A 15,038-nucleotide genomic window follows, 5' to 3' on the forward strand; every position below is an offset into this window, starting at 1 on the left:
AGGAAGCAGAGAGAGGAGGTGAGGGAAAACTGTTTTGCATATGTGGCTTAGCATGGGTAAAGATGGGGAAGCAGTGGTAGAAAGCTGCTGCATTCCTGTGGAAAAGTCCTTCCCTTGAGGCACAGAACAAACGAAAAGGGGTGTGGGCTTTTTCCCCTTCCTCCTATTTTTCTTATTCAAATGAAAGAAAACCTAGGCTGGCCAGCAGTCCAGGCTGACTGTAAAGGTGGGCCAACCCCTGCCAGCACCAGCACCCTCTGAGTTTTTCAGACCCTTGAAATGTCATGGGTAATCTCTGAGGTATCTGACCTCACTTGCAGCAGTCATTTTAGATCAGTACTCAGAAAGCATGGGACTACACAACAGGCAAGAGAAAGGAGGGCCTTGTGGTTAAGGTACCAGGCCAGGTTTTAGGAGATCTGGGTTCAGTTCCCAGCTCTTCTACAAACTCAGTGTAGACAGTTCACTTAGCCTCTCTCTGCCCCACTTCTACATCTGTGAAATGGGGATAATAATCCTTCCTTTGTCTTATCTTTTTAGATGTTAAGGTCTTTGAAACAGGGACTGTCTTTTACTATTTATACAGTGCCTAGCACAACAAGGTTCTTATCTCATTTGTGTCCCCTAAGTGCCACTGATACACATACAAAGAGAGATTTTCATACGTATCTAAATGAGTTAGGCACCCAACTCCACTAGAATTAATTAGGAGTTGGGCACCTAATTCTCTTAGATCCTTTTGAAAATCCCACCCATAATAATGATGATAATCCCACTGAAATTAGTTGTTACATCAATGTAAAACCTGGGGGGGGTCAGAATCTGGCATTTTCCATTAAGGAGGGGTTAGGGGAGAGAAATGGAAATATGGGTATAACAAAGAGAACAGACTAAAAGAAATGAAAGGGGAGGAGTCAGCATAACATTGGAGAGATCAAGGGGGATGAATAAAATTACAGGTGATGATGGTCTTAGAGACAACTGAGATGGAAGGTGTAGGAAAAACAAGACTAGCAAGATGGATGGACAGATGGAAACAGAGGCCAGTGGGTACTGTTTTTGCCAGTGGGTACTCTTCTCTGCCCCCTTCCCTCCCCACCTCCACCCCTCCCCCCCCCCGAGCGGCAGGCAGGGCTTCAGAGGGAAGAGACTGAGCAGAGGCAGGGCCTGGGGACAGAGCGTGGGTGAAGCCACAATCTGAGCACCGGGGGTCCACAAAAGATTAATCTGGCCCAGCAAGTGCTGAGCACCCCCTATTTTTTTTTCAGTGGGTGCTTGAGCCCTGGAGCTCCCACAGGGTCAGCACCTAGGGATGGAAAATTTAGAGAGGGAACAAAAAGCAGCCAACCCAGAAACTTCTCTCTAGATGTTTTCTTTGTTTGCAAAGCCTCCCCTCCCCAGACACTTCTGGTTCCTGAGTCCTAAAAGAGCCTCAGTTTGGTGCTGCCAGCTCTGAGAGCTGTGTATTTTTTTTCCCAGCACAGGGATACATTTCTGGAGTAAATGTATCTATGCTGTCTGAGCCATTACACAGCACACATTAGCCAGTAGACTTGCTCCAGCAATTCACACTTCTTTTGAATTGCTCTAAATGACTCTGTTCATCATTTAAGGGATTTTTTCTTGGAACTAACAGATGGCCTCTTCCTAATTTAGTAGAGGGCTGAATTAGCAGCTCTGAACTTTGCTGTAGTTTTTTTTTCTTTCTTTCTTTCTCCGAGTCTTGCCATCAGTTAATTTTTCTCCTGTGCATTTGAGTAGGTTGAACTGCTCACTCTTTCTGGTGTGACCTCTGCCAACATACTCAACAAATGTTTTCAAACACTCACTCCTGCACCTTTACTTGGAAAAGAGCCACAGAGTGATCCACTTAAGAGAGTAGAGTACCCCAGGGCATCTCGCATCTCCCGTGGACACATTCTTCATGCCAGCCGTTCATCTGTGCTTGAGCAAGAGACTGTGAAATATTTGCATTTGGATCACTGATCTTGCCTGTCTCTGACTGGGGAGAACATTTTTTTTCAAGGAGAAATGGGATGTTAAAGTTCTGAGAATAAGAACTAGTTCTAGAGTCCAGGGGCCAAATTCATCTTTCTCTCTCCAGTGCCGTTTCAAAATAAAGATGCTGACATCTGGAGGGCTTGATTCTCTGTTGTAATACAGTCATTTCTGCCAGTGCAATGTGGGTATAAGGTGCTGCTATTCTGCTTTACACCTTTTCCTCACTAGGACCAGCATAAATTACTAAATGTGGTACAGGCCAATGGAGAATTGGGCCCAGGATTTACCCTGGTGTAACTGAGCCTTCAAACTTCATCCTTTAACTAATGCCTCCTAAAAGTCAATGTCACCAGTTCAGAAATTCGCAACTACAGAACAATAGGAAAAGACAGGGGTTCTTCCTTTTGTAATACCGAGGGTACAGGCAGATTGAGGCTACCCTAGGTGTGGATCAACCAAATGTTTGCACCCTGAAAATTCAGGCCCCTCAAGCAGACATTTTCTCCCAGGTGAGCCCCCTTGCCCTCCCACAGAGACAGGGACAGGGACAGTTCCTAAGTAAAGTTCCATTGAAGCCAATTTACTCCACCTTAGGACCTGACCTGACAACTTTCCCTACCAAACTCAGAAGCCCCCTCACTTCATCAGCTCTGGTCCATGCTTCTCTTTCAGACCCCTTTTGTCTTCCTGAGCCCCCACATTGCCCATCAGCCTCCCCCCATCCTTCCAAGTGAGGGGGAGCAAAATCAATTGGCTTTAAAGTCACTTTCCTCCATTCTGTCTGCTCCTTGCTGCTGCCTCTGCTCACATCAACTAAATGAGGGATGTCTTGTGAGTAAAGGGAAGTGACAGACTCAGTGCCTGCACTTGGCCATAAGCAGTGAGGGGTTTGGAGAGTGTGGGAGGGCTTGGAGTGGGGCAGGGGGTGAAAGATAGGAAGAGGGAGGGAAGTTGTGGCAAGGGAGGGTTGGGGTTTAGTTTGGAAGTTGGGGCTTTTTCCCTCTTATTCTATAGCTGTTTTTCTTTTTCCCCCTCTGCTGTCAGTGCCTCCTCTCTCTATGTTGCACATACAACTTAGTAACAATTGATTGTGTGGCACATTAGTAGTACTTAAATGGATTACATCATAGGGGCATTTCCATTCTATTAATTCTCTTCCTTTTGTCTTCATAAACTGAATGTTAGTTAATGTCCCAATTGATGAAGTCAGGGAGAAACTTTTTTAAAAATGCTAATACATACTCGCTGCTACTAAATGTATGGAACAAACATACTTAAAAGTACACGCGGAAGCAGCCAGGTGTGTGAAGTGCCCACAGAGTGGTCTAGCCTTTGCCTCATAAGAAGAAACATGTTTCTGTATTAAAGTTGTCTGTTAGCTATTCTGAGTTTCTGTGTCTAGCTATGATGCAGCTGTTCAGGGAAGTAGGAAAAAGTAAGGATCTGATTGGTGCATACACACAGCCTGGATTATAGCTTCTGGGCTCAAGAAGTGCAGGGGCAGCACTAGAAATGCTCCCCCTTTCCCCACAGGAGCTAGTGAATGGGGAATGGGCAGAGAGCCAAGGTTCCATACTCCCTTTGCACTGACCAGAAGTGCTTTATAGACATACAGGGTTAGGAGCTGCACCTTGCAAAGGGGCACTGCAAATTACTCCCTTTTCCTCCTCATAACAGGAGATTCCTGGAAGGAATTGGATCTCCCAGTGGTCATGATGCTTTTTGGTGCACCTTCTTGGCAGGAGTGTCTATTCGTCACCGCCCACTGAGGCCTGTGCCCAATGGCCTCATCTGGTTCTCAGTTTCGAACAGGATCTGCCACCTTTCCTCATATTGAGTCTCACCCTGTTGCGCAAATCCTTGTGGAGTAACCTTTTCCTATTTTCTAAATCAAAGTACCTCCTGGTTGCGTTGGAACAAAACAGTCTGATACTTCGTAAAATCTAGATAAGAGAAGATGTTTCAATCAGCACTAAGTAGCAGCTGTCTATAACAATTTTAAAAATAATAGACTATTTCAGCTATTATATGTCACATTATGACATGTCCTGAGAAGTGGATATTATGCACCACATGTCGTGAATAAGAGGAAAACAAACAAATATTAAATAAAATTTAAAGGGAATTTGAAAACACAATTTAAAAAATTTCAAAACCAAATTTTTTCCAAAATGTACATTTTCCCCCTGTGAAATATTTTTTGCCATGGGAATTTTTAATCAAAATGTACATGTTTTTCAAAACATGTCAATTTAGACAAAAATGGCATTTTTCATTGAGAAATGGTTTAGATGAAAAATTTCCAAGCAGCGATATTAGCAGTGACCATAACCATATATTTATACGTATAAATCTTACCCACAAATCTATATTGCCTTCTTATTTGTAACTGCAGTTCTCACGATCCAAGACATTTGGGTTAGCTTGCATCTGGACAGAAAGACATTCTCTATAAATGCCTTTCTAGTTCTGGGAAAAGCCCTTCAGTCTTCATGGTCTTCTCTGTAGACCTGTGTAGCAGGACAGCAGACGTGCTCAACTTGGGAAAGGAGCTTTATTTTATTTTGCTGTTTACTTAATAAGTGTTTCCCTCAGCCAAGGGACCATACAGCATAATCAAAACATCATTAGGAAAACAAGCACTTAAAATTCAAGGGAAAGGGGCTTGAGGAAGATGATAAATACAGGGTCAGCCAACAATGTTCATGAGTTACAAAAAATAAAACTTTGAAAAAATAAAGTTATAGGCTAAGATTTTCAGTGCTGCATAAAGTATTTTGATGCTCCGTTCCCATAAAATTAGCAGAAATTGAGTGTCCAATATTGATAGGTGGCTTTAAAAATCCTACCCAGAAAGTGTTTGAAGGGGGGGGATGGACACAGGGGAGCAAGGTCCACACTCAAGAGGCCATCACAGAAAAAAATACACACAAGGCCCTCAGTTTAATTGGATTTGATTAAAAGAATGAACTAGAATTTTATTACTTAGCCAGCTGCTTGTGTGGAGAGATGGATTTAAATTGCGTGGAGTTGTCAACTGAATATCTAATCAATAACTTTTAATAGGATGTTCTTGTAGAGACAGTTAAGTATAGAATTCCTGTCAATCAAAAATTAATAGATTCTGTATAGTTCTGCAGAGAGCCAAGGAAAACCTACATTCACAAAGCATTATTTCCTGACCACAGCAGGGTACGGTGCTGTGCATGTTGCTACATTATATTCTCCATGAAGAAGCAGGTCAGCAGGTGTTCTGACTGAATCCAACCAGCACCAGAGTAGTGCAGGATTCTTGGTGCTGTTATAATTTTTTGTAGCTTCTGTGGCAAAGTTCCTCCTCTCCTCTAGTAGGTCCTGCGCTTATTGGCGGATTTCTTCCCCTCAGTGGTTTTCCCCTTGGATGAAACCCATAGTCTGGATCAACTACTCCTATGTCTGATTAGGAGTAGCGGGGCTAGAGGGGAACCCGGGCCCGCCCCCTACTCCGGGTTCCAGCCCAGGGCCCTGTGAATTGCAGCAGTTTCTATAGTGCTACTTGTAACCGCTGCTTGACCGCTACAGCTCCCTGGGCTACTTCCCCATAGCCTCCTTCAAGCACCTTCTTTATCCTCACCACAGGATCCTCCTGGTGTCTGATGCTGCTAGATTGTATGGTGTTTTCCTCAATCCTCCAGTAGTACCCCCTCTCAGTTCTTAGTTCCTTGTGTCTCTTGCTCCCAGCTCCTCATGCACACTTCTTTCCTCTGACTCCTCCTCTCTAGACTGGAGTGAGCTCCCCTTTTTATACCAGGTGCCTTGATTAGCCTGTCCTGATTGGCTGCAGGTGCTCCAATCAATGTAGCTCTCTCCGGTGCCTTCTAGAAAGTTCTTAATTGGCCCCAGGTGCCTTGATTAGCCTGGAGCTAACATACCTGCTCCTCAGTACTTTCCTGTAGCCATCCAGCCTTGCTCCATCACACTTCCTTTAACAAACATATAGAGAGCCAAATTTTGCTCTCTTTAACACCCTTGGAATGCCATTGATTTCATTGGGGGCAGGTATAAACAGGAGCAGAATTTAGCCCAGAATACCAAATTGAAATGCTGCTATTTTTTCCATTTGCCAGAAACAAGCTCAACACAGGATTATATTTACACACCCGAAGAAATGGGATTACCATTGTTGTTTTTATTGTGTTATTCTCTGAGGCTGCAGTCAGATAGCGATGCAAAGAGCTGTCATAATTCAGTGTAGATCAGTTGCTTGATGTTTGACATTTGAGGGGTCAGCATTGCAGTCCTTCCTCAGGCAGAACTCCTGTTGACTTCAGTGGGAGTTTTGCCTGAACATCAGCTGCAGAACCTGGCCCTAGGATAATACAACTGGAAAAACATCTGAAAGAAAATGTGTAATCTCCTCTTTTAAAATTCCTGTCAGTTACATAAGATCTCTTTTATTTCCTTTATCAGGGAGTTAGTGCCTGAGAGGTCAAATCCATACACACTGCACAGGTTGAGTTTGGCCCTGAGTTGTTACCCTCTGACCCTAAAATACTCCCAATCACATAACTGGGTTGCAAGCCAAGTTCCCGGGTGGTTGTCGCCTCCTTTCTGGAACAAGAGACTTCCTTTGATTCATCAGGGATCTCCCACATAGTTTTTTATTTTTCAAGCTCGTTCCTTCTGACTGGCTTTTGACCATAGCTAAGCAAGTGCCTTTTGAAGCGCATGAAACAATTTTCTATGTGTAATCAAGATTCGTATATTTCATGATTTTTTCCCCCCTGTGTATCATGCCCTATGGAAATATTTTTCCCCAGAAGGGATCTTTTCCTTTTAATAGAACAAAGGTTTTTTAGATTAGTTTTAAGGCTTCACAGATCACATCAGAATAAGACAGGAGTATTGTTTTTGGTTCCCAGGGTGCCTTAGTGGAAATCTTTTTTCAGAGTACTTGAAGGCTCCTTCTGTAAAACTTGTATGTCTTAAAGACACAGGAAAGAAATGAAAACACAAGTAGCCAGGAGAAAATTCTTCTACAGAAACAAAAATATATTATTGAACTCTATTATGCGCAACTATTTAGAGTGACAGGATTTTTTTCTTCTTTTACTGGTAGGTAGACAGATGTATTATAAAGAGGGAAGGAAGAGCATAACTAACCATCACAGTGAGTTTAATTGTGCTAAAGTATAAGCAGGATGTCTCAGTGTGAGAGAATCTATTAGTAAAACGAGAGACTCCAGATAATACTTCCATGCCCACAAATTTTCTTATAACACTAGGTTTACTGTCATTCCCTTGGTAGTTGGGTAAATATAATAGGTCAAATCCTGAGAGCCTCACTCAGCTTTTATTTAGCCTTTTCTCAGATAAATTTCATGAGGATCCGATCTACACATGGAGGGGATTCTTTGTGACAATGTTCCCTAAGACTCCATGGAAGGATCTTGTGGGGTCCTGGGGCTCTTAGATTCTTTATGTGATAATGGGAGGAGCCCCCATTGGCCCTGTGGAAATTTCTCCTGAAATGTAGCACAACCAGGTTTTTTGTTAAATTTCTGCTTTCTCCTTCCCACATATGGTGGGTTTCCTCTTTAGGAAGAGTCCTGGGGTTGGATGCCCAATATAGAAGCCAGTGAATGGGGAGGGAAAGTTCCTGCTGGAGGCACAGATGTGAGGCACAGCACTTGTCTCCATTTATCTCCTGGCACGCTGATCCTCCCCCAACAGAATAATTGGCAAGATTAGATCCAGAGTACAGTGCTAGGATTTGGTCATTACTTCTAAGGAGGTTGAATGTGATAGGCCATGTTACTACAATGCTTGTACTTTAGGGTTTCTTTGGTAACATATAAAGTAAGTTAGCACAATTGAAATGGTATTGTTTGATAGGCAAACATCTTAGTAGCTCTTCTATCTTATTTCCAAAACTGCCATCTTCCCTACCATCTCTCCTCTGCCTGTCCCAAGTGCTCTAATAAAGTCTACGTAAACAGTCAGTAAGTGTCCATTAAAGCTGCCACTTCTGTGCCTCGTATCCAATGATAAACTTATTGAATTTAATGTTTTTGGTTGGAACATCTCTTTTTTTTTCTTCTGTAACCAAATCTTTGTACTAACCATGTCTGGTTAAGCAAAGTTCACTATATTTATGTGACTAGGGCATTTTTGCCATGTTCCTAAGATTTTCAGTAGCTTGTTCATTTTTGAGCAAAAATGCTCAAAATACTTTTGTTGACATTTATGTGGGAGATATTATGAGATTATAAACCCAGGCTTGTGTTTTAAAGTGGGCCAGACATTCTTTGGCAGCTTCCTTTAGTTACAGATCCGGACTGAAATCAAATTTATTCTCATTAGAGAATTCTTTCTTGAAACTTTGCTGAAACCAACATTGAAAGAATGAATAGATCTTAAAGGGGTCGTCATTTATATTATGAGACTAGCCCTGTGGTGTTCCTGTAGAGACCTCAGTTCTCATGATCTCAAATGTTTTCACTCATTTTGCAGATTCCAGAAAAATCATTGGTGTTCTGTATCATGTAAGGGACCCTCACATGGCAGGCAGGTATTAATACACCTTCCCTAGAATGAGTTATCTTGAATAATAACACTGCAGCATGTTTTCCCATCCCTCAGATACCCTAGTCACTAGATTATAGTGTAGCGTTGCTACTGACCTGTAATTCTAATGAATACAATCATATAGCACTAGCAGGCATCCAAACTGCATAAACCAGCTAGTATCTCTTTATAAATAATATTCATATTTTGAAATACTGCCATCTTCTGTCTGTTACGGGAGAGAATATTCAGACCTATTCTTGGTGAGAGCCATTATTGGAGATCTGTAGTATGAAAAAGACCACTCTTGCAAGTTAACTTTGAAATTCACTTTCAAGTCCTTGTCTACAGGGACTTTGATTTCAAAGAATCATAGCTACAGGTTCCTAGCCATGTGTTCACATCACAGAATATTGTTTTGTGCTGGCACCATTTCATTTTCCAGCTTTCCACCCAAGTCATTTGGTTTAACAGCTGCCTTGAGTTCTCACCAGTTTAATTTGGAAGGTATCTCCTCCTGTCCAATGCTATAAAGACAGATATCATTCATGTATATAATATTTTAAATGTAGCCTGAGCTCAAGAATTAGCAGTTATAACTCCTTTACAATTATACCAGTCTATTAACTTGAATTAAGTAATAATATAGTCAGCCATTGGTTTAAATCCTAAAATCGTCCCTGAGGAATGTTTCCAGTTGTTAGATGTCTTCATGGTGCAGACTGACTGGCCTTTGCACAGGTGTGCAAAGTAGTAAGGGGTGAGGATTCAGTGTTAATGTCTCCTCCCCATTCTTCTGCTTCTACATGCAAGTACTTCATCCTACTTGTTACTCCCTAAAGGGGGTGTGTTGCCTTATGGGTGCTAGCTGCCCCAAAGTGGGTGGAAAGGAGGTGGAGCCATAGCTCTCTTCCCCCCACCCTAGTGGCCACATGCTGCACCCCCGATCTACAGTAAATAACCAGAGCTGGCTGAAAATGTTTATATTTGATGAAATAACTAAACAAACATTTTAGCAAAAGTTCCTCTTTTTTGTTACCAGAACAGCTCTATAAATAAAACACTTTAATGCTGTTTGGATCAAAGTTCATACTCTAATGAAGGATTATTTTGGAGGAAAGCTAACACAGAAACTCTCTGTTTCTCAGTGTACCATAGTGATATTAATATTTAGCCCTTAAATAGCTCCTTTTTCTCCACAGAGCTCAAAGTGTGTCATTATCCCAATTCATAACAAGGAACCTGAGATATGTCGAAGTTAAGTAACATGCCCTAGGTCATATAGAAAGTCCCTGGCAGAGGTGACAATAAAACAGATGTTCTGACTCCCAGCCTGGCACTCTATACACTGTGTCATATGGTCTCTGTGTAGTTTAATATTAGTTCAGTACAGTAATAATATGTCTGCTCAAAACATGGTGGTATCTTATTTTATTGTATTTTAATAAAATATGGAAGCATCTGTACATGGAATGCACAGTTACATTCCTAACTATTTAAACACAGAGATTTTTCTAATTCTGAAAGATTGTGCAACATTTTAACATTAGTTGGACTGAGAATTTGCCTACACACTTGAACATGAATGTTTACTGCGTAGCAGTCTGCTGCATTTTAATAATCTTGCTGTCATCATCGCCACATAATAATATATCCACTGAACTAATAAAATTTGGATGATTAAGTTAACTTTCAATGCTGTTTAGGCATCTTATCAAAGATGTTTAATATTTTCTCAGAGAGAGATTGAGTAATGACATTTGGTTCCTGTAAATGTGCTGACTCTGTAAAAGGTGCAGGTCCCTACATGGATAATTAACAGCTAAAGAAAAAGACATACAGTAGGAAACTAATTATCTTTATTCTTCTCTGACAATGATTAATTCATAGTTGTACACATGCTACACAACATTAAACTGTAATAAATTCCATCTTGAGCTGAGGGCCAGCAAGTGACCGAGACAGATACAAAGTGAGTCCAAGTGAAAAAGGAGTTTGGTCTCTTTTAAAATCCAGTGCCTGTGAATTTGTGAGAGTCATGGGTCAAGCAAGCTGAGATTCAGCACTAGACAGAAACCCAGAAAAGCGGCTCCATGAGCTGATTCAAATACACAAAAAGCAGAGGGGCTTATTTTAGCCAAAAGGCCAAATTCTGCCCTGACTTACACGGGTGTAACTAATGAGTGACTCCATGCACAGATGCTGAATTTACACCAGTGGGACCAAGAGCAAAATCATCCCCATCCTCTCTCCTTATCCCAGAATCAGTCTGGTCCCTAGATTCTTCCAAACCCCCAAAAGAAGAGAGCGAGTGAATTACAAACACATTCCTTCTTTGTAGTTTCTGGTTTTCCTTCCCTTCTTAATCGAGCAGTTAGCCCCAGCTGAACAGACACACAAAGCCATCAGCGCTCATAGGTTTTGATTTGGTTTTGAATAGATTTTTTTTTTATTCAGACTCTGGCCACAATTCAACAAGATACTTAAGCATGTGCCTAACTTTTAGCACATTAATAGTCTCACTGAAGTCAATGCGACTATTCACAGGCATGTGATGAAGTGTCTTGCTGAAATGGGGTCTGTCAGAACAGTTTGAATGAACGGTTTAAATGAGACTCGCTGTACTGTACACACAGATGAGTTCTGAATTAGTTATAACTTCCCAAAAACAGGTCTTGTGAGTAGCTATTAGTATTTAGTTGAGGTTGTTTACATAGCACTTTAAATTTACAATGTGTCTTCTTTTGTTTGCAAAAGCACATTCTAGTGCATCTAGTTTAAGATGTATCAGACAAGCCAACACGAGGAGAAAGAAGGCAAGGGAGAGGTTATCGTTGAGGGGTGCAAGGTAGGAAGAGATGGCTGAAGTTGAGGTAAGAGCTGCAGAGAGAGCCAGAGAAATAAGAATGGTAATGTTCTTGTGGTACTGAGCAGAACAAACGTAGCCATAGTCAAAGTGGACACCAGAACCACAATCAGGTACTCATTGGTTTTCACATAATTTGTCTCTGAGTGAGGGTTTGACCTCAGGGATATCTCACTTGCAGGCAGGGTCCTCCCTAATTTTTCTCATTGCAGCTGTGCAGGCCCTTTGAAACACCGTCGAACAAGAACAAATCTGTGAGCAGCGTCTGCCAACTCTGCTCTGAACCCAGGCCCCATCAGAGTGAAAGATTCCTTCTGAAGGTGACTGAGGAGAGGCAGGGAAGGGAGTAAAACAAACCTAGACCCTCTCTGTGGGGGTAGAATAGATTATAAATTGGGCTTTATGAGTAGGTTCAATATCTCAAGAACAACAGATTTCCAGAAAGAAAAGCATCCTGTCATTCACATGTAGTGGAAATATGAGATACTGTATGAATGGCCCTCAGTTGAGCATCTCCTTCATTTGTAAATCCACTGTTCACTGCTGCCCTGTTACCAGTGGTTGCTCCAGGCACCAGCGCTCCAAGCGTGTGCCTGGGGTGGCAAGCCGCAGGGGGTGCCCTGCCAGTCACTGCGAGGGCGGCAGTCAGGCAGCCTTCAGCGGCTTGCCTGCGGAAGGTCCCCAGTCCTGTGGATTCGGTGGCAATTTGGCGGCAGGTACGCCGAATCCATGGGACCGGCGGACCTCCCGCAGGCAAACTGCCAAAGGCAGCCTGCCTGCCATGGTTGGGGCAGCAAAAAAGCTAGAGCTGCCCCTGCCTGTTACATTGGGTTTGTTTATATAGAGCGACCAGAAAAGAGAGATGGGGAGCACATGGTTTTTCAATACTGAAATGAAAACAAAAATCTAATGATAAAAAAAACTCTTGAGAACGAAATCTATCTGAAACCCCCTCCTCCTTTTTTAATAAAACTCTGACTCTGCCCTTGGGACAAAGGAGAAGGCTTATTCTTCTTTTGATAGATTGACTTTTAGGGATTGTCCGTAAGTGAGATTGCATTATTGAGCCAACATACCAGTTGCTAGCAGGCCTCTACTTTATCATTGCCTGCAATTATTAACAGATATCACTGAGAGCAACAGTAGAGAGGCGCTCAGAAAAGGGAGAGAGAGATAGACAAGAACAATACAGGAGAAGGCTTAAAGAAGATGAATAAATCATGGCTAGAATATTTTATTTTAAGTTTGAGTTTTTCAGATGTCAATTTCCTGGTGGACTTTTGTCCTTTTTCTCTGCTGTTCCCATAACTTCTTTTTAACTTCATACTAAAACTATTTATAGTGCTGCCTAGCATAGAACAGCAGGACATCATGTAAAGAGTCATACAAACCTTAGACTCCACACTTTCCATTCATTCATTATTAAAGTGTGCACGGTAGAGATTCTGTTCAAACTTCTCTCTCTATTTCCCATTTATTTTCACTGTAGATCCTGGCTTTGCTTAGACAAACTATGTAGGATTAGCTACCCAAAAGTAAGCATTCTGCGCACTAGCAGTTTAAACTGATCAATAATTGTTTTCTGAGACAATGAGCACCTAATAAATTCAGACATTCACCAGCTGCAGTAGATTTAATGTAGAATGGTGGTATTTTCCCTTTTAAAGTATAAAGAATACTCTGATAAAAGGTGAAAGTATCATGGAGCAGTAAAAACATGTTTTCGTAGCACCCGTTGTATGGCTGCGTGCTTTATAAACAACTTGTCACAATCTCAGATCTGAAATGTAAAATATGTAAACATAAGAGTGAGCTACCAAACTTACATTTGAAAGGAATATTCTCTGCCCAGCATTGTGGGATTTAACAATGCAACTTTCATTATTCTTCTTTTGAAATCTATGACTAGAGCTGTGTGCATTGAGCTGAGAATATATTTCATACGTCATATTTTTGGTAGCGATCCCCCACAATCAAGCTTTGGGAGATGTATTCTTTTACTTAACAAGAATGATTTTCCAGCTGCTCTATTTGTGTGGTAAATTGTGGTGATCTGTCAAAGTGGGTTAGCAAAATTAAGAGAGATGACAATAGATCAACTCTGCTTTATTACAACACGTACTTTTCTCTTGCACACACTCAAAACAAAGTTTCCTAAATTTAATTTTCCTGCAGTTCATTCATAGGCGATGTTGACATAATTTTTAAAACAAAACATGATTAATTTGTGGTCCCTCTGAATCACGATGCAGATTTAAGGACCCCTTGACTCCGATGGGCCACAGTCATATTGCCCTGCACTCCTTCACCTCCAAAGGAACAGAAATGGAGATGAAAAGAAGCAACAGCAAGACAGAAGGTACAGATGGAAAGAATAAAAGAGGAATAACAGGGTTTTAGGGAATTGTCCAAAATATTTTAAGTAAATTGAAAAATTCCTACCATGTTTCAGCTCTTTTTATCTCCTTGTTCGCTCATTTCTCTTTTTTTCCTCCTGTTTTTTCCTGTATTCTCTCTCTCTTGCTGGTTTGTACATTCCTGCTCTTTTCTCCTCCTTGTGTTCAATTCTCATCTGTCCCCCTTTTCCCTCTTGCAGACAATTCCTCCTCTTCCACCCTCCCCTCGCTCCTTAAGTTCCTCTTTTCCCTTTTTAAGTACCAGTGTCCTTCCTGGGTGTCCCTTTCCTCTCTATATCTCCTGAGTTTCCAACCCCATTCATCTTAGCATGCCCTTCCATCTCTGGCTGCAGCCTGCTTCTCTCCAGAGACAAGCACTCTTCTCTTCTTCTAGTCCCAGCTTCCTCTGCCAAAGAGTCTCCTTCTGCTCCCTCCAGCACTAGTTCTCTTAGTTCAAGAATACCCTTTCCCTTCTGGTAGCCAACCAGAATCCAGAACTCATGTTCTGTTTCTAGAAAGCTAGACCTGTTGGAGAAACAGTAGCAGTAAAAGGGGAGGAAAGAGAAGCTCTGACAGCCAGAGAAGTAGTCAGTTGGGACGGACAGTACAAGATGGGAGGAGGAGACTGGAGCCAAAATTCTTGTAGTTTATGTGTACACTGGCAATTTTCAGTACTTCTCCCATTGGGGCAGACACAGCTGGTTCAGGGCAGCTCTACCCTGCATCAGAGCAGGGGAGAGGGGCAAAAACAACAAGAAGCCAGGAGCCCTGTGCCCTGAGCCCACTAGCAGTTCTGTTTTTGCTACCAATGGTGGAGCTGAACCTCTCCAAGAGAAACGATGGGAGGGTGATAGTCTACCAAGGCCAAAGTGAACCTGAACTACATTCACAGGACTGATTTTATCTTTATATTAGAGTAAATACAGCAGGGTCAAGGGGTCCTTAAATCTGCACCGTGATTCAGATGGACCCCAAATTAATCATGTTTTGTTTTAAAAATTATGTCAACATGTTTGACAAGAGCTTCTCCCCAAAGCATCACCCCTATAAAGGTGTGTTTATCCATTTTGAGATGTTGGTGCACTCATGTACACTGGAGGTGCCCAGACACCTGAGGGACCATATCACCTGGGAACCCAGGTGAGAGAGAGGCCGCATTGTGCCAGGCACTGTACAAACGTAAAATAAGAGACAATCCTGCTCCAAAACAATTGTTTGGGTTATTTTTA

At 41.9% G+C, this 15,038-nt stretch overlaps 1 protein-coding gene and 1 long non-coding RNA gene across 9 annotated transcripts in view; one reads left to right on the forward strand and one right to left on the reverse strand.

The window, feature by feature from the left end:
• The window catches only part of LOC120371739 (glypican-5-like), a 627,960-nt gene that overhangs the window by 347,957 nt on the left and 264,965 nt on the right, over nucleotides 1-15,038 (forward strand). The gene's annotated exons all lie outside the window — the stretch shown is intronic.
• Nucleotides 1,136-5,675, reverse strand: LOC120371741. Its single transcript, XR_005584554.1, has 3 exons — nucleotides 5,615-5,675; nucleotides 4,360-4,511; nucleotides 1,136-3,944 (listed from the first exon to the last, which is right to left on the reverse strand). It is a non-coding gene; the product is annotated as an uncharacterized LOC120371741 (long non-coding RNA).

Source organism: Mauremys reevesii, linkage group 9, assembly GCF_016161935.1.
Source record: "Mauremys reevesii isolate NIE-2019 linkage group 9, ASM1616193v1, whole genome shotgun sequence".
Lineage (NCBI taxonomy): Eukaryota > Metazoa > Chordata > Testudines > Geoemydidae > Mauremys > Mauremys reevesii.